Genomic DNA, 20,720 nt, shown 5'->3' with positions numbered 1-20,720 from the left:
AATAAGATGCTGGACTCTATGCTTGGTATATGCTCACAATGAAAGAATCGCATGTGAACTTGAACTTGGGTAATGCAACAAGGTTGAGGAATCCACCATGGGGGGAGGGTTTGGGGAGGAGTGGGAGGAATCCCAGTACCTATAAAACTGTCACATAATGCAATGTAATTAATAGAAAGAAAGAAAGAAAGAAAGAAAGAAAGAAAGAAAGAAAGAAAGAAAGAAAGAGAGAGAGAGAAAGAAAGAAAGAAAGAAAGAAAGAAAGAAAGAAAGAAAGAAAGAAAGAAAGAAAGAAAGAAAGAAAGAAAGAAAGAAAGAAAGAAAGAAAGAAAGAAAGAAAGAAAGAAAGAAAGAAAAATACTGGGCTTTCCAAAGAAAACAGAGCCACAGGCTAATTTCACGCTAGAGGTCGCCAGTGCGCAGGTCAGCATTAGATGCTTCCCAGATGTGACATTCTGCGAATCTGTCAGAATCTGAATCACGAATAAATAACTGTTGCTGCCTTCTCCTCTTTGGTGGTGGAGACAATGCCAATACAGATGGCCTTTTCAGAGATTTGGCATTTCAAGTACCATTTCCTCCTCAGCAAACAGGATCTCCTCTGCTGACTGGAGAGGGCAGAACACAGGAGTACAACGTTTCAGTTACTGGAAGGGGAGACAGGAAACATTCATTCAGACTCAGGGAAATGTGTTACCTTCTTTTATAGTTGCAGTTATGCTGGAACTAAAAAGAAGTAAAACCAAAGAATGGCTGGCAGTTTCCTAAGGCATCTGTAACTGTTAAGCTGATAGCAGTCAGTCCACTGGTGCCCCCTGCTGTGTCTTGCAGGTAGAAAGACCAAGGCGATCTGCCCAGATGGAAGCCCCACGTCTTATGTTCTAGGAGAGGTGAAAGGAAAATCTAGAGTAAATAAAACAAAAAATAAAAATCGGTTTGACTGGGAAAGCAAAGCTTTATTTCAATTACCCCCATTAGAAGACCTCAAATTCGACTTCTGAGAGGATCTAAAGTGTCCTGACCTCCAGTAGGAAACTGAACTCATGGAGACAAATCTGGGGCTTTAGAAGACAAGTTGGCCCAGTGTTATGGAATCACTGAATGATCGTGTAGGTAGATTTCCAGGACAGCTCCCAAGGTGTCCCACCCCCTTGTGTATATTCCCTGTGATACTTGATGGCGCAGCTGGCTTTAAAAGATGAAGACTATTTTTAAGAAAGAGAAGCAAGACCCTCGGAGCATGCCCCACACAGGGACCTGGGATGGGTGGGAGACTGGGTGGGGTTTCTTCCTCTGTCTCCCCCTTTACCCCAGATACAGAAAAAAAATGTTGTAATAATAGTCTTACCCAGTTTCCTGTCGCCCTTGAACCTTTGTGCCCTAATTAACTGTGTAAAGATTGTCAAAAATAAAGAAAAAAAATTAATATACATTAAAAAAAAAAGAAAAAGAAGAAGATTATTTCGTGGGCATGAGAAGGACCCAATAGGCTGCTGTTGTCTTGGACATGAATGCGGCCTTGTGTCCAGGGATCTGGGCAAGTCTCTAGTAGTTAAAAATAATTCCTGGTTGACAGCCAGCTAGGATATAGGGATATCGCACATGGAACTTTAAGGAACCAAATTCTGTCAGCAAAAATTAGGTGAATACCAACCTTATCTTTTCACACTGTATTCAAATGTATTGCCGTGCCACATTGTGTTTCACAGATATGCACAATTACAATATGTATTTTCCCAAATGTTTTGATGTTATTTTGTTATAAAATGAACACTTTATCTGTTTGATAACGTTTTTTTATTTGATACATGGTTGCGATCAATTGGCAATAAATACAGGTCTGCCCCCTACTCCAGCGTGCCATTTTGTGCAAGGAATTTTACCATCTAAGATTCAGAATGGCAAAAATAAGAAGTAGAAAACAGGTGCGACCTTTGAAGAAGTCAATGTAAATGAACTGAGAAGGAAAAAAAAAAGGAAGTGAAATAAAGTTTTACAAGTTTTTGTTTCTTTCGGTGAATTTTTAATCCTACATTAAAAGAAGCAAATATTTTACCTAGTGATTAAGATGCCCATGTGCCACAATGGAATATTTGTAATCAATTCCTGCCGCTAGTTTTATGCTAATGTGGAGGCAACAGTGATGCCGCAAGTAACTGAGTTCCCAGTTACGGCCGGGCCTCGCTGTGACCATTGCAGGCATTCAGGGAACAGGTTAGTAAACGGAAGATCTCACTCTCTGATTTGAAATCAAATGGAAATACATAAAAACATTAAAACAATTTGAAAAGATAAAACTAAAAATCGGAGTGACTTTTCCAAAAGAAACATCAGATGAGAACTCACACTAACTGCTCCCTGAATTCCAGCCCTTATGATACACTAAGGAGAGATTCTAGCTGCACGGAACCCAGAACTCTCCCCTAAATCACTGTGAACTAATAATGACGATGGTATTAAGTTGCTAAATTTGTGGCAATTTATTCGGTATCAATTGAAAATTAACACGTATTTTGACACCAGGTATCTGGATGCTGCTGAAAAATACCTAAAAAATATGAGAGCTGTGAGATTATGCAGTGGACAGAGGTTTGAATTTTGAGCAGCTTAAGAGAAAAAAAAAATCTAGATGGCCTAAAAAAGACAGACCTTAGCAACATGGACATTACAGATTTTGCAAGTTAGTGCTTAGAAGGAAAGGGAGGAGCATCATAAAGAAATCCTCAGTGTGAACAAATTCTGTTTAGCTTTCAAAGAAAACTGTTTTCCTGAATTACTGTACTGTGTAAAAAAAAAATCCATTTTATTTATTTTAAAGACTGACTAATGGAGTTTGGGAGACACAGGGAAAATAATCCACTGGTTTACTCCTGAAATAATAACAGCCAAATGCTGGACCAGGCTGAAATCAAGAGTCAGGAGCTCTACCCAGGTCACACTTGAGTGGCCGTGGTCCCAGTACTTGGGCCACCTTCTGCTGCTTTCTTTTGTAAGAGTATTAGATGAAACGGAATCAGTAGTGGAGCACATGGAATTTGAACTAGTGCTCTGTTTTGGGTTGTCAGCATTACAGGTGGCAGCTTAAGCCACTGTGTCACAATACCACCTTCGTACTAATTCGCAATCTCACTAACAGTTTGCAAATATGCTTCCTTTTCACCGCATCACCTTTCATGTTCTTGTTAGTTCTACATGAGTGGGGTAATATCTCATTGTGGTTTTGATTTATTCTTCCCTGATGATTAATTACGAACATTTTTTTCAGGTGGCTTTGGGACACTTGCATAATTTTCCTTCAGAACTGTTTGTTTAGCCCTATTACCTGCTTTGGAACTGCATTTTTCTGCTCAGTGAGTTGTATGGGATTCCTACACGCTCTGAATATTAACTCTTTGTCACATGTGTATTTGGGAAATATTTGTCCCAATTCTGTTAGGTTGTCTATGTGCTCTGTTGACTGTCTTATTTGCTGTGCAAATGCTCGTTAGCTTGTTGAAACTGCATTTGTCCATTTTTGCTTTGCATTTTTTTTTTATAATTTGTGACTCTATCCAGAAATTCTTGCCAATTACAATGTCCTGAAGTGTTTTTCCAGTTTTCTTCCAATAGTCTTAAGAATTCAGGTCTCACATTTTACGTCTTTAGTCATTTTGAGATGACATTACAAGTAGTGTGAAGTAGGAGTCTAAATTCATTCTTTTGCCTGTGGATAGCCAAAGCCCTTGCCTCATCTTCTGCTAAATAAAAGACACATTAGCTGAAAGCTAATTCAGAAGTGGAACTGTCAGGAGTTGAAACAGTGCCGATGTGGAATGCCAGCACCACAGGCTGCGGCTTAATTGACTGAAATACAATCCCAGCCCTGAGGTTTTCTATATCACAGATCATGTCATGTTCAAATGAAGACATCACTATTGGACTTGAAATGAAACTGTATCAAGACAAGGCAATCTGACAATTAGAGGGAGGTATGCAATTATTTTGAATTTTGGACAGACATGGATTTTTGGAGACAAGACAGTAGAAATACCGATGGTGGTTCTCAAGCGTTCCCATTCTCCTGGTGTATTTAACCTGCTTAGATTCTAGGAGTATAAAGAAAATGGATCTCATTGGGGATAAAGATGGTGAAATAGGGTAAGGACATGTTTAAATAGGCTGAGAAACATTAGCCAGTGTGAAGCAGAGAGGTCACATTCCAGGAAATAGCAGAGGACAGAAAGACAACAGAGGAGTACCTGGAAAATGAAACACATGAGAAAGCAGTGAAGACAATGGTGTACTGCTGCAGTGACTGACACCCCAATGATCTTCAGCCAGTGGCTACCCAAACTGCACCTGCACCAGAACTGCACCAGTAGCAAGGTGGGAAGGGGCATTCACCAAGACCTCAGGAGGTGAACCCAGACAAAGTACTGCCCATCCTGCTGGTCTGTTTGGTTTGACCAGGAACAGAGGAAGAGCCTCAGGTCCCAGATGGGCAGTGCAGGAACAGGCTGGATTTCACAGGCCATTCTGCCCCATAGAGCCAGTTTGGGTGCCATTTTGTGTAACGAGGCAAAGGCTATGGGACAACACTGTGAGTGCACTGAGCTGGGAGTGAACTCATTCCTGGCTCAGTGAACTACAACAATGTAACATTCTACACATTCCACCCAAGATAGCTCTGGGTAGCACTCAGACCTGATGGCCAGCAGATTAGGAACTCTAGCAGTGAAACATCAGGCACCATTCTTTACATTGTGGTAAAGCCTTTAGGAATGCAAAGACAGTAGTGAGCTGCACATGAGCTGAACTGAGAATGAACTCACTGAGCTCAGTGCATTGCACTGGTCCCACAGGGAAAAGAATACCAACTTTGGCATCATACAGGGCAAAATAGGTCCATTTGGCCTCCAGATCTAGTGGCTAACAAGTTCCATAAGATCAGCGCCACCAACCACCTAGCTAAATAGGACTGCTGGTGTCTCCCTAATGCTGGAATCTGCTCAAACACGAAGCGGGAGAAAGGCTGTACAGACGACAGTGCAGCTTCAGCACAGGATCGCAAGAGATGGAGAGCGGTGAGCAGGGAGCTGGAGCTACGGAGACGATGTTGGAAGTCTAACATAAGAACCCAGACCTGAAACTCACTGGAGGGAATGGCACGAGGCACTACAAGCAAAGAACTGTGTACCAACCACGGTAAGTAAAATCAAATTGTAGACCTGTGAACCAAACAGCTTAGAAACCTGCTCCAAAGTGAAGAATCTGATAACTAGAAGTGCAATGACCAGGAGCAAATGAAGAGACAGAGGCACAATGAATACTATTGAAGACACCCCTGCAAAGGAGCAAAACCCTTTGCCAACCTCAGAGCTACCTGAAAAAGACATCAAGAAAATGGGGGATACAGAATTCAAAATACTTGTTATAAAACTTCTTAGCAACAATGAGAAACTCGTAATACAGGAGTTCAAGGAATTGTCAGAATGTGTCACACAAGAAATGAATGAAATGAAAGCTGATATATAAAAAATATATCAAAAATTACAAATACAGTAGAGCAAATTAAAAGTACAGTGGAGAGTCTCCAAAATAGAATGAAGGAAACAGAAGAAAGAATCTCAGAATTGGAAGATATTTCCTATCACCAGGGAGAAACAAACAAAAAGCTGGCAGCAGAGCTGGGTCAAGCTAAAAAAAAGTTTTCAAAAACTGAAAGGTACTATTAAAAGGCCAAATGTAAGAGCTATGGGAGTCCCGGAAGGTGCAGAAAGAGAAGGTGGGTTACAAACGTGTTTAATGAAATGATAAGGGAAATTTTACCTAATGAAGAGTAAGATTTGGGAAACAACATCCAGGAGGGTCACAGAACTCCCAACAGGCTTGACCAAAAGCGACGCATGATAATTAAGTTCTCTTCAATCAAACATAAGGAAAAGATCCTTAAATGTGCATGTGAAAAAAATTAATTGACACATAAAGGAATGCCAATTAAGCTCACAGGAGATCTCTCACAGGAAACTCTACAGGCAAAAAAAGAATGGAGTGACATATTCCAGATTCTGAAAGAAAAAAATTGCTGGTCTAGGATAACATATCCAGCAAAGCTTTCTTTTGTCTTTGAAAATGAAATAAAATTCTTCCACAGTAAAGAAAAGTTAAAAGACTATGCCACTTCCAAACCTGCACTACAAAGGATACTTCAAGATTTTCTTTTGACACAGAAGAGGAATAGCACCAAAACCAAGGGCAAATGGGAAGAACATCCCAGTAAAATAACAACTCATGACTAAAACAATTAACAACCCTTTGCTAAAATGACAGGACCAAATTACCACCCATTCATATTAACCCTGTATGTGAAAGCTTAAACTCATCCTTCAAAGGTCATAGATAAGTAGACTGGATTAAAGAAACAAAACCCATCAAGTTGCTGCCTTCAAGAGACATTTTTCAGGAACAAAGATCAGCAGAAACCACATCTCATGGGTTTTGTACTTTTTATTGGTTTTATCTCTTCAAAACAAGTTCTTTCTCATTGAATTTTTTACTGACTCATAGATCATACATTAGCATTATTTTTTCAAGAAGATTCTTGATTTTCTTTTATATTTCTTCCGTGCAACATTAGTCATTCAGTACCATGTTACTGAACTTCATGGCTCTTTTAATTTCTTTTTTTCTCCCTGTTGTTGCTTTTGTTTTGTGGCTTTTCATTTTCAAGGGGATGTAACTGTGTAATGGAGACTATCATATCCAGATATGAGTATACAATGCAGTATGCATCTCTACTTGCAGATCAAAGGTGGACTCCCAATGAAACTGTTAACTAAAAAGATTTATTTATTTTTATTGCAAAGTAAGTTATACAGAGAGGAGGAGAGACAGAAAGGAAGATCCTCCATCTGCTGGCTCACTCCCCAAGTGACCACAACTGCCGGAACTGAGCAGATCTGAAACCTGGAAACCACAAGCCTGCAGCCAGGAGCTTCTTCTGGGTCTCCCACAAGGGTGCAGGGTCCCAATGTTTTGGGTCATCCTCTTCTGCTTTCCCAGGCCACAAGCAGGTAGCTGGCTGGGATGCAGTGCTGCCAGGATTAGAACCGGCACCCATATGGGATCCCGGCACTAGGCCACGCCGCCAGGCCCTGTTAACTATATTTTGACTATAGGATGCTGGACTCTGTCATTGTTCATGCCTGCAGTGATGGACATATGACTATTCATGAAGAACTATACTATAGTAATAATATAAGGGAGTTCTGTGGGGATGGGGGAGCGAGAGGATTTGGAGATGGTTATGGGAAATCCCATGGCCTATGGACCCGTATCATAAAATAATAATAATAACAAGAAGTTAAAAAAAAAGAATGGGTTTCATTCCCATGATTAGGTTGTATATATAGTTGCTTTTAAAAATGCAAGATTGTCTATGCAGCCTCATCTAGCCACATGAGTCTTCAAAAGCAGGTGGTTTCCTTTGTCTGATGTTAGAAGAATTTTGACATTTAAAGCATGATCAGGATTTAGCCTCTGCTGCCTGGTATCTGGATAGAGCGATCTATATAGAACCACTGGAGATGAACTTGCAGGAATTATCAGCAGGAAAATGGAGACCTATGTCCTACAACTGCCTAAATTGAATCTTTATAACAGGAACTAGCTTGGAACTTAAATTTCCTAATAAAACTTCCTCTTAAGAATTCAGTATGGAAGACACTTTAATTCATCCTTGTGATACCCTGAGCAGACCACTGAGAACGAGCTGCCCCTAAGCAACCTGCAAAGCATTCAAGAGAAACACCTACTGAGACCTGTCTTAGGAGTGTATAGACAGAGCTGTTCGTCTCATCCACTAACTAGGTCAATGTGATAAGAGTGATAATGTTTACAGGGCTTGTTTTATCTTAGCCATCTGGAGCGCCTCGAGCAATCCTTTGTTATGTAGCATACTTTACTATGTTATCAGGAATGCACTTCTTAAAGCTACTCAGTGCTCTTTTCAGAGATGTCTGCAACCCATTCACTTTGTAAAGAAAGTAATCTGTAAGCTATGACAAATTCACCACCAGATACCTATAGCTCCTCTTTTTGTATTTCCATTATGTAATGAAAAATTAAAATTTATTGTCATGGAACATATAAATCCTGACTAGAATTTGACAACTTTGGCCCACTTCCCAAGACCCATTAAATTCATTGTGTTTGTGTCTCCTATGCCTAAGTCTCTATTTTCTGTGTTGAATAGATAGTAAATCTTTCTATGGAGTCTGTGTCCATGAAGAAAACTAGCCATGTACCGCTAGACATGGGCAACAGGCAACAGGCATTGTTTTAGATCTAACCAATAAAACTCTGCAGAACAGTTTTAGGAGGGTGTGCAAAGAAATCTTCAATATCTCAGTGAGGAGTGACTAATCTTTGTGTCCTACCTAGAAAGGCATGTGTGAGTCCATGCTTCAGTTTCCTGTCTGATTCCAAGCTTTCCCTGCTGTTCTCTGTCTATCTATTCCAATTTGTGTGTGTGTGTGTGTGTGTGTGTGTGTGTGTGTGAGTGTGTGTGTGTGTGTGTTTTGGGATGAGGGGCTTCTGGAGTGACCCTGATGGTCATTGCAAGAGAGGGTGGGGATGCAAAGTTGGAACTAAGTGAGGTCCAGAGAAAGCTCTCTCCCTAGTCCTGAAGGAAGCTTATAGTTCCAATGACCTTGTATCCTGCAAGGAAGGATTTGGGCTTCTTCCATCCCATGTGGGAGATCCAAACGGGGGTGGATGACCTCAGAGTTCTTGGCCTCCAAAGGTATTCCAGTTCCCCATGCATTTGGGATATAGTTCATGGTGCCCATACTGATAGTCCTTGGTGAGGATCTGGGAGTCCCCAGGGTTGGGATACATTCCTCCTCCTGCCACCTTCTCCACCCTGGGATCCCCCCCTACTTTGTGCATATGACCTCCTGTTAAGAGGTTGTCAGAATCTCTCTTAATTTCACCTGCATATCTTTGTAGTTTTACTATTGTCTAATGCCCCAGTATTGTTCTAATGGGTGTTTTGGCCCAGCCTGACATGGCCCATGACACTCAAGAGTGAGTACTGCAGCCTAGCCCAGCCAAGCATGCCCACATTCCTGGCTTTCATGTGTGCTGGCAGGTGGCAGTCAATGCTACTTAGCCAAGCTCAGGTGTCCCACTTGGGGGGTGCCTTCATCTGATCCAGATTTTTGAGATCCCCAGAAATCATCAGAGTCTAAAATCAATGCAAGTGCATAAGGATGGTTTATTCAGACTAGCCTAGGCTCCCAGCCACCACCCCAGCTTAGAGGGATTGTGGGAGCAGCAACAGCTGAAGCAGCAGCAGCAAAAAAAAAAATAAATAAAGGGGCGACAGAAGCAGCAGAAGAGGCAGAAGGGCTGAGGTTGGACAGCACAGGGTTTTTATACATTTCAGGCCAATTTCACACAGTTCCACAGCCATGATTGGTCAATTTAAAATTTAACTTTTAAAATGAGCAAGTTGGCAGGCTTCTATTGGTGGGTTTGAAGCAAGCAGCTTTCAAATAGCACAAACCAGTGGGCAATAGGACAGTGAGTAAGTCTTATCTGACACCAGGGGCCTCCTTGTTGAGGAGTGCTCTGCCTATGTGACCTGCCAGGTGCACATAGACTGTCAGGCCTGGAGTTCACACAGCCCCCCTGCCAACCAACTAGGGCAGAAATCACAAAAGCAGAAAACACTTAGGTTCCTCAATACCCTATAATTTTCCCCCTCTAAATTACCCCATCTCTGCTCCCTTGCCTACCTGCAAATGCAGCGGCCTGGTTCATGGAAGACCCCATAAGTCATTCCTCCCCTGTCAAACATGCTCTCAAGCTGCTCCCCCTTGAATACGTTCCCAGACCTTGAGCAATCTGCAGCCCTCCCTCCTCACCACCCCCCTACACACCACCGGGTGGCACAAAGCAACCTAGAGAGTCGCTGACAGCTAGGAAGCCTGAGTCTTAATTCTGACCCTATCAATGATTAGCATGCAATTGTGGATAAATCACTTCATCTCCCTATGGCTCCATTCCTCAGTCTGTAAAATGGAGGTAATAATAGTGCCTACCTTAGAGCATTACTGTGAGGATTAAATAAGATGTTACATGTAGAAAACAGTACCTAGCATTTAGGAAGCGCTCATATATATCAGCTACTATTTGCTCTTTCACTGATAAACACTTTAGAAGATCTGTTTATTTGAAAATCCAAATCCCAGAGAGAGAGAGAGAGAGAGAAGCACAGAGATCTTCCATTTGCCTGTTTATTTCTCAAATGACCATGAAAGCCAGAGCTGAGTTGGGCCAGAGCCAAGAGCTTCATCAGGGCCTGCTAACACGGGTGCAGGGGCCCACACACCTGAGCCATTTTCCACTGCTTTCTCATGCTGTTAACAAGGAGTTGGGTCAAAAGTGGAGCAGTTGAGACACAAACCAGAATCCCTATGGGATGTCTGTTTCGAAGGCTGCAGGTTTCCCCTGCCAAGCCACATTGCTCACTGTTTAGCCAACAGTTTACAGCAAAAAAGTTCAATTGCCTAAGATTCATAGGGCCCGATTCTGTTGCCAACAGTCTGGGCTTCTCTGTAAAACAGGGAAACCTTAGGTGATTGTTAAGATTCTGCCCAGCTCCATCTTTCTGTAGCTGCTCCTGAAATTCAGTGCCTTATCCTTCAAGCCTGGAGCAGAGATTAGCTATCACCTGAGGAAACAGACTTGAGTTAAAGAAACCATGAATTTGCTGTGCTATCCTAACTAGGGCTGCATGGGTGACATGTGGTCTCTAGAGGGAGCCCATGACACACAAAGGACTGCTTGGCACATTAGCACACAGCTCCATGAGCGGGAGGAAGTAGAGAGAGCACAGCTGTTGTCAAAGAGAAACCCTACTTGAGGAGTGCTCTTCTGGATAGACTGACGCTCCCTTGGAGGGCCCTTTGGGGTCTGTGACGAAAGTAAAAAATGTGTGTGTGCTTGTGTGTCCCGAAGTGATGTCCAACATGAAATAACAGCATCCTCTGTGAACTATTCTTTCCAAAAATATGCAATCTAAGTGCATTTATTCCCTTTAGCTCTAACTTCGAGTTTCGCAGAAAATACAGAGGTGGGAGGGTCAAAGGAAATGAGGGACTGAGGTTTCAATGCTTCATTTTCCCATAACTTCTCTGCTAGGTCCTAAGTTCATGTAGCACTTCCGGGAGAGAGAGGAATGCAGGTAATCTAAGAGGGAGGACATGTTGATACTCAAAAACTCACCAGTTCCTGTATTGGCTCTAAGAGACTGTACGACCCTCTGGAAAGGGACTTGGGTTAACAAGATCAAAGTGACGTCATATGACCGAACAATATTTAATGTTCTTCAACGATCTTAGCAGTGACAGTTTGGAAGAGTCTGGTTTCTGAGTGGGAAGCTCTAGCTTGCTCCCATACTCCACGACACCACAAGCCCTTTGCCTGCTGGTAACACTTTTGGCACTCAAATGAGCCAGGTCCTTAAATAAATTATCTATCTATCTATCTATCTATCTATAGATATGTAAATTTCCACAACATATAAATCTTAGCATCTGCGGGTTTAGTTAGGTGTGCTCACACACGCACTTTGGCTGTGTCAAAGAAAGTCTCTCAATGACTTTCCTGTCCTGTTTCCCACCAAACAAGGGTACAAAAACGCATGAGGAAAAGAAGCTTTAGCTTCAAGATCCCTTCCCAGCTTGCTGTCTTGTTTCCCTTTGTTTTCTTATTCCAGGTGAACATAAATCTCCTCAAGAAATATGATGGTTACAATGTTAGCCTCTCTGTGGGTCTCCGAGGGATCTTTCGAAAGTTTAGGAAAAATACATACTACACAGAATCCATGCGTGGATCTCAGCATTTTTACATCAAGATACATTTCTCTTTTATTTTCATTTTTCTGCTCTTTAAAAATGTCCCTTGTATGCTAGTGTTAAATGTTTTCTACAATGTTAAAGCCTAGAGCCAAGCTTTTCTAAGAGCCATTTGAGGAAAAGAAAGAAAGAAAGAGAACAGGAGAAGAACAGAAAGGTTTTTAGAGAAATACTGTCAACGACCCTCAGGCTCACTTCCTCTGTCTCTGCCTGGAGGTGGCCAACTGGGATTAGAGGATAGCCAACACTCCTCCGAAGGGCCCATGCCCACCAGCTGCTCGTGCTTCTGGTTGGAACCCTCCCCCACTCCCTCAGGGACATCAGTTCATTGCACAGATTTACTGAGTTGCACTGTGAGAACCTAGGATTCTGTTATTGCTTCGCAAGATGGCCTGATAATGAGAAGAATGTGTGGGTCTGTGCCTGAGAATCTGATCTTGGAATCTGAGCCTGGGCACCTACGCTAGGTGATCCCAGGCAACTTACATAACTCCCCTAAAACCCAACTTTCCTCATCTTTAAACTAGTGGTAATCACACTCTGATCCATGGTTAGTGTTCTTATCAAGTACCAAATTAGAATACTCACTTCACATGTATACTCAGAAAGGTGGAGGTTTCTTTCCTCCAGAATTGTGGTTCAAGCCTGGCTCTAGAAGGCTCTGTCATCTTCCTGAGCCAACTTTTCTGCATCTGCAGAGTTAGGGTGGGGTGGGCAAGGGGCTTTGACTCAGAAGTAGGCCTAAAATGAAATAAGTCCCAGATAGCCAGAGGCTATCTCAAGCCTGTCAAGGCTATCTCAAGTACATCTCGAGTACATCTCAAGTATGAATATGGAACAAGTCTGGGGGGGTGGGTAGAGAAAACAAATGTCTGATGATCTTACCAGCTGGTTTGGAGGTTGAGTTTTGTTTCCTCCCAATGGGTCCCTGAACCAAACTTGTAGTAGAAAAGGAATCCCAGATGCAGCCTCCAGACCTGAGAGTGAGAGAGCACTAAGCTGTTCACTAGGAGGGACCTAACTGCCCCAAACTCAAATCACAGCCCGGGCTCGCTGGGCCAGAGAGTCTTGACATTACTGTCTGCCAAGAAAAGGCACAGCAGGTCATTCCACTGTCAGTGTTGAGCTCGGGACCATGTTGGGGCTGGGTGTTCAGTGCCGAAGTAGTGAAAAGGCAGGGAAGTGAGGTGTGGTGAGGCTGGCGGGCAGTAGCATTGTTGGAGCCTAGTTCACCTGGCCTCATTCTGACCTTATCTTGACAGACATGTGCACTTGGGCTTGCATGAGCAAGCACCCTCAGGCTGTGGCAGAGAACCAGGAGAGCAGAGGGCAAGCACTTGCCACCCAAGAAACAGTTCTGCTGCTACTTTGTCAGAGAGAATTAGAGGGTCTAGAGATTTCCATATTGTCTGAAATCCCCAGTCTTGGGCAAGTGAGACTTCCTCCCACCTCAGCTATGGGATCACCTGGAGGACAGCTTGTCCTTGATGGGATCATTCACTTACCTGCCTGCCTAAGCAGGCTTAAGTGCTGTGCAGATGTTGGGAACAGTGATTTTTACTGCACTCACTGGAGTTTGCATGTTGGTCAATTCTGAACATAGTTCTGTTGCAAGTCAGAGGAGTGTGAGATTTATAGCTCTTTAGAGGGAAGAATGTTTTCCTCAAGGCAGCTGGAGGTAGTTATTTGTGTGTTTTTTTAAAAAAATTATTTTTATTGGAAGGGGAAATTTTGCAGAAAGAAGCAGAGAGGGAGAGAAAGATCTGCTGTTCATTGGTGTATTGCCCAAGTGGCCGTTACTGCTGAAGTTGAGCTGAAGTGAAGCTGGGAGATAAGAGCCTCCTCCAGGTCTCCCACATGGGTGTAAGGCCCCAAGGTTTTGGGATGTCCTTGACTGCTTTCCCAGACCACAGGCAAGGAGCCAGATGGGAAGTAGAGCAGCTGTGGTATGAACCGGCACTCATATGGAATCCCAGAGCATGCAAGGTGAGGATTTTTAGCCACTAGGCTACCACCCTGGGCCATGGGATAGCTTTAACAGTTCACAAACTAAATGGAAACACCAAAGTTTTGTTCCTGAAAGGGCTTAAGAATTCCTTGAGAAAACATGATATGGATGGAGAAATTGAGGCATGGAAAAAGGCGTCATGAGCATAGAGAATCAATCTAAGGTCAGCTACTGAGTCTCTCACCTGATGAGAAAGGGCTCTTTTGGATACATTTTGAAGCTCCTCAGGTCCAGTCCCCAATCCAAGGATCAGGAGAAAAGAGAGGATGATTAGAAGGACAAACCCTCAGCCGTTGACCCTGTCCAGAGAATTGAGAAGCCAACCCCAAGGGGGACACTGCAGCCTGATGTAAGACTCCACATCAGACACAGATAACTTAAGCAACAACAGCACTAATTCGAATGACAGCCAATAATACCGATTGAGTAACTCAAGCCTGGATCCCATTCTACTAAATGCTTCACAACAGTCTTGCATGTCATTCCCATGTTCACCTTGGAGGGTATAGTTCTGAATGTTCCCATTTAATGAAAATGGGAAGTGAGATTTGAAAAAGTTCCAAAACTTGACCCACAGCACATAACTAATCAGAGGAGGTGCTGACTTGGGGATCCAACTCTGGCTAAACCCCAAATCCAGGTGCTTAATTGCTAGTCTTCTGCACAGAGGCCAAATGTCACTTCCATTGCAGGACTTCCAAGTTTATTGTTCTCTATAAAGTTCTCCTGCCTTGGTTTCAATTTATAGTCTCTCTCACTGCCTCCCCCATGCGTTCTTGTGTTAGCATCACTTAGCTCAATGCTAGGCACACAGAAAGTATTTGCACTTAATATTCATTCATTGACAGAGATGTTGCTGCCACCTTGGTATGTATAGAAGCCATCAGAACCTGATACGCTGGGTTCGTAGCTTTGTCTTTCTACTAGTTTGGAGTAAAATGGTCATCTTCAGGTTTTACCAGATGGCAGACTCCTGACACCACACTGTTAGTGGGGAGAGCCCTTCCAACACCCACTAACGTATTCCTTCTCCACAGAAAATTCCATCATCAGCTCTCCTGACAGACTCCTATAGAGTGATTTTATGGCTAACAAAAGCAGTAACAGCAGAACAACCAACTTAATTTTCAAACGGAGGCTCTGGATCATCGATGCCTCCCAGACCCCAGTGCCAGGTGCTGGTGATAGAATGATCCATGAGTCAGCTGAGAATGCCTATAAAGAGATGAGTCAAGACTTCCTCAGTTTACAAACCTGAAAACAGTCGCAGAAAGGGGAAAGGACTGACCCAAGGGCAGACGTTCATTCAGTAACCAAGGTAAGGTTAGATTTGTAGGCACTCTGGTGCTAGGCAAGGGGCTACTTTTGGCACTCCTCACTTCTTTAACTAAAATGCCTTCCACAAGTTGCTGTAAAATGGAGCTTTTCTTGCAATGCTCCTTAAAGCACATTAAAAAAAAAAAAAAACAGATTTTCCACAATTGGGAAATGGAGGCCTGGATAGTGAATTTCTGTCACAAAACTGAGGTTTTCTAAAGGGGAAATTCTTTGATGAAGACAAGGGAGGATCCTAAATAAATCTACAGCTCTCTATGTTTGTCTTTGTTCTCCCCCACATTATTGCAGGGCAGTGGTAGGCCACAACTCTCTAATTTATCTAGCACAGCACACCTCAAGGTTATACAAACTTCCCAAGCTGATTACTGCTGCCAACATTCTATCTACTCTAATCCATGATTTACAGGCATTCAAGAGGTTGGAAATATGGAAATGGCAATTAAAGGCCTGCTCCTAACTCTACTACTAAAGAATCATCACAGAATGTTGTTCACAGTGGCAAGATCTGGAAACTGACTTCAGGCAGAACCCATAATAACTAGGTGACATTTAGTAGTTTATTTATTCTCCATATGCCTCCATTTTGTCAATCTCTTTGTAATTCTATCAATCCGTCTGTTGACCTGTCTACACATTCTCTTTTTTCTCAACCATGTACTTGTGTGTTCAGTAATCCATGTATCCTCCTGATCATGTGTCTATCCATCTACTCCGAAATTGTCTAAGGAATTAAGAAACAGTTTGGGATTGGTGTTGTGGTACAACAGGTTATACAGAGAGCCACTGCTTGTGATGCCAGCACCCTATAGCACAGTCCCAGTTCAGGTCCTGGCTGTTTTGCTTCTAATCCAATCTCCTGCTAATGTGCCTGGGAAGGCAGCAGAAGATGGCAGAAGTGCTTGAGCATCTGCTACCATATGGGAGACCCACAAGGTGTTCCAGTCTCCTGGCTTCAACTGGTCCAGCTATAGCTATTGCAGCCATTTTGGGGAGTGGATCAGAAGATGGAAGATCTCTCTTTGTCTCTGTAAGTCCGACATTCAAAAATGCAAAAATAAATTCTTTAAAAATAGAGAGTGCATATTAAAAAATAAACAACTCTGGACCCCATTTCCTTGTTTGAATGTTTGAATGTCAACATCCTTCCTTACTAACTGCAAATTCAAGCAAGTAACTTAGCCTACCTGGGCTTCAGCTTTTTCTTCTGGAAACTGAGAATGATAATCATAACTACCCTATTATGGCTGTTTTAAAAATTAAGTGGGTTAATGATTTCAAGCATTTTGAAGATGACAAGGAGTGCACAAAGCACTTGCAAATAAACGTTGGCTTTTTCAGTGACAGACCCATTTGGTTTAAGGCACTGTGATAGGCTCTGGGAATGCAAAGTGAGACATGTTCCCCAGGCTTCCAGAAGAGAGGAAGGCAGATACGAAAATAAACAAATTGTAACTCAGTGAGAGAAACTGAGCTTTTGCAAGTAAGGATCAGGAATGCTGTGACTGGGGTTTGGAAATGCCTAACAGAGAAACCAATACTTGAGCTGGGTCTTAATGAGCAAGGGACAAGTGCACACATAGCTCACTCTTTAAATGCTCACAATAGCAGGGACTGGCCTTGGCCAAAGCTAGAAGCCAGAAGACAGGAACATGGCCTACAAAAGTATGTAGAAACCCTAAACGGTGTGGCAGATTTGGATAACTAGCTTAACCAGCATGGCTGGCGAGCCAGGTCCAAGCCAGAGCATCAGGTCAGGCAAGAAAAGGCCTCACACACCAAAGAGTTTGGTCTTTCCCCTAATAGCAATAAGAAAATGGAAATGCATTTTTGGCAAGATAGAGAAAAATCCAGACATTTTCCTGAAGACAGGAACTCTAGACATTGGGCAAATCTTGAGGATAAGAGAGTCAGAGGAAAAATAAATGGGAGGACAGCAAAGGCCTGTGTGGATTGGGATAAGGAGTAAATACAGGCAGGTGTATTCAATTACAGAACACTGTATTCAAACACACCCTTGCATCAGAGAATAAACATGTAAACCAATCCAGAACATAGTTGCTGGGAAGAAAGAGCATGAGGATATTTAAGGAATTCTGGGGAGCCTGCACCAAACACAGGGTTTGAAAACCCTGAGCTTGTGCATAAGATATAATGACAAATGAGCTCACATGGTTATTATTAGACTCTCGTGTTGGTTGTAACACTGTGTAAGGTCATTCACATGGCTTATTTCCACTCTTCATTTAAGTTTCTGTGCATACGTTTCTAACTCAGAGATGTTGCCTGGCCACCGTGTCTGATAGTAGGGTTCTGTTTGTGCATTTTCACTTAATGTCCTCTCTCTCTCTCTTTCTCTCTATCTCTCTCTTTCTCCCCCCTCCACCCCCAAGCAAGCCAAGCAAGGCAACAAATAGCTAGCACTAAATAATACAGTCTAGCCTAGACATGCCATAAAAATTGAAAGAATACACAGGAAGGAAGGATTCCGGGGGGGCGGTGGGGAACCTGCCTACATTTCTTCTGAAAGAAGGTGGAATCTGACACATGCACTAACAGAAAAGCAGGAATTTAGGTCAAGGCAGTACATATCAAAATAGTAGTGATCATCAGTCTAGGTTAAAAACCGAACTCCGTTGTTTACTATCTGCCCTTGGCAAATATTCTTTGCTTCCCTAAACCACACTTTTCCTCTGTAAAGTGAAAAGGTCACTATTACCTACTTTGTATGTGGTTGTGAGTTTTCTAATGTTTACTCATTTTCATTTACTTGAAAGGCAGAGTGACTATATCACTTCCCAAATGCTCAAAATAGCTGGGTTTAGGCCAAGTCAAAGCCAGCAGCCAAGAACTCCATCCACATCTCCCATGTGAGTGGTGGGTGTGCAAGTACTTGGGCTGTCATCAGCTGCCTCCCAAGATGCATTAATAGGAAGCTGGATCAGAAGCAAAGCAGTTGTGTTTGGAACTAGCCTCCAGTGTGAGATGTGGGCATCCCAAGTCATGGCTTAAATTACTGTGTCACAGCACCCACACCCACGGTTGTGAGTTCAACAATGAAATAGGAAAGCATAGCTTTCTGCGATACTCTCATTTTTCATGGCTGTCCCATACAAGAATTTTAAAGACAAATGCCCACTGTGACATTTTACTAGAACCTGCCTTCTTACAAAACTTACATGTTCTTTAGAACTGCTGTCACTGTTCTTCAAATCTGGCCTGGTTTGTGTCCAATCCCTACAGAACTATACTCCCTAGCTCTTTGATCCAAAAAAAAAAAAAATGAATTCCTACTGAAGATCAATAGTTGGCAGTAAAATGGTCTCTTCCAGAGATTTCTATGTTTTCATAGCACTCCCAGTCTCCTGATCCTGAGTCCCAGAGGAACACAGAGAAACCCAGATAGGGAAAATCTTCAAAAGAATCAGAGGCATGCTCATGTTCAGGCCCTCAGGACTTTTCTGTCCAATCAGCTGCTCTCAAACAAAACTCTCTTATTTTCTTCAAGTCCCAACCTGCTTGCCTCTCCTTTCTGTTTTGTCCTGTTCCGATTTGGTAGTCCAGCTCAGAACGGTTTACCTTAGTCCATCTGATTAGAAACGAATAAGACATTGTTCAGTTATCCTAAGGTGCCTGGCCCAGCCCCTATCTCAGACTCACTTTCTCCCTTGACCTACAGGGATTGGGCACGGTCCCTGACACATTGTTCAGACAGGCTGGAGGGCTGTCTCATGTTCTCCTTTAAGACATATTCCTTTAAGACACGTGCAATACGCACACTGTACTGTGCCAAAGATCTTGCTGGTCAAGCTATACTTGCAAGTCTTTGCACCTAAGCACAGGAGGGTGGCAACGTTAGGAAACACTCAAGATGAAAGACAGCACAGGAACTGACACCTGCAAAGCAGATGAGGTATATTTCATACTATCAACTCAGTTTCATCCTGTTGCAATGACAAACCCAACCTGGAGGATATCAGATTCCAAGCCATGCTAGAAATTGACAGTAAGACTGTTCCTTCTTTCTGGAATGATAATCCCAAGTATACATGGGGTCTTCCAACAGTGGTAGGCACATCCACAGCCTCATTAGCAACACCACAGCAATAAAGCCTCAGTTACACAGATGTTGTTCTGTGTCGCTCACACTGTTAAGTTCCTCACAGTAACTTCTGTCATCCCCACAATAACTCCAGGACATGGCTGCTGTCATCATCATGATTACACTCTATTGTATAGACAAAACTTAGATACACACATTAAGTCAAGGACATTGACTTAATCAAGCGGTAAAGCTGGGAATGAGATTCCAGTATTGTGATTCTCAGTCATGTTCTTACTCCTGTCCCCTGTTGCATTGCTCAATGCTGGTCTCATGTGTCAGGTAAAGCCTCATTAACTGAGCACCAGAATAAAAGGATTTGCCACATCCACAAGCAATGATTTGTTCAGCAAATCAACACTCAAGGATGGATTACACACACCAAAAAAATGGTAACTCATTAAGAAAAGAAAAGCACTACAGGAGGATTGAATTCTTGTATTAACCATGAATATATCAAAGAGCCTTATTAATTATAGCAAGTGCATACTCTGTTAGCAGAAACTTCATGCTGCTGTGCATGCAAACATCGAATAGTATGTATTTTCGCTAGATCCTGCTGTTCAAGTTAGTTTCACTCAGAATTAATTTTGGTTTTCAGAGTAGGGCATAGCGTGGCTTTTTAGGGTTCCTAAAATTCAACAAGCTTCCTAATACCCACCATGTGCCAGACACCACATGTGGGGTACCAGTCCAGATATGGATATAATCAATGCCAGTGGCACTTCCCAGGAGTCCACAGTATTCCCATATGAGCACTGATGTTGCTAGCAAAGATATGATTTGGGGGCTCTTGAAAGGCAAGGAAAGCTGTATCCTAGAACATTGTGAGTGTCCAGAATGTAGTTGTTGAATAGATTAACAAGAGCAAGATCCAAATACAATTTTAAAATTTCGGTTTCTGGGTGGACATTGCGGTGCAGGTTAAAAAAACTGCTTGACAGGAACACATTTCATATCAGGTTCAATTACTGGCTACTCCACTTCTTTTTTCTATTTCATTATTTTATTTTGACAATCTTTACATAGTTAATTAGGGCACAAATGTTCAAGGGCTACAGGAAAGTGGGTAAGATTATTATTTCCATATTGTTTCCTATATCTGGGGTAAAGCGGGAGGTAAAGGGAGAAGCCCCACCCAGTCTCCCACCCACCCCAGGTCCCTGATGTGGGGCATGCTCCGAGGGTCTTGCTCAAGTGGTTTTGATACTTCAACAGTTATGAGTTGCTGCCAACCTCTCCATTCCAAGCATGATGAGGTAGCTGAGGAATCCTCTGATTGACTCTGATTAACTCCTTCTGCTCCTCCCATTCCCTCCAGCATTTTATAATAGTATAGTCCTACAGCTGTAGTCACAGTTCCAACAATCTA

This window comes from Ochotona curzoniae, unplaced genomic scaffold (assembly GCF_017591425.1).
Source record: "Ochotona curzoniae isolate NIBS_2020 unplaced genomic scaffold, NIBS_Ocur_1.0 contig_1274, whole genome shotgun sequence".
Taxonomy (NCBI): domain Eukaryota; kingdom Metazoa; phylum Chordata; class Mammalia; order Lagomorpha; family Ochotonidae; genus Ochotona; species Ochotona curzoniae.
This window is presented reverse-complemented; position numbering follows the sequence as displayed.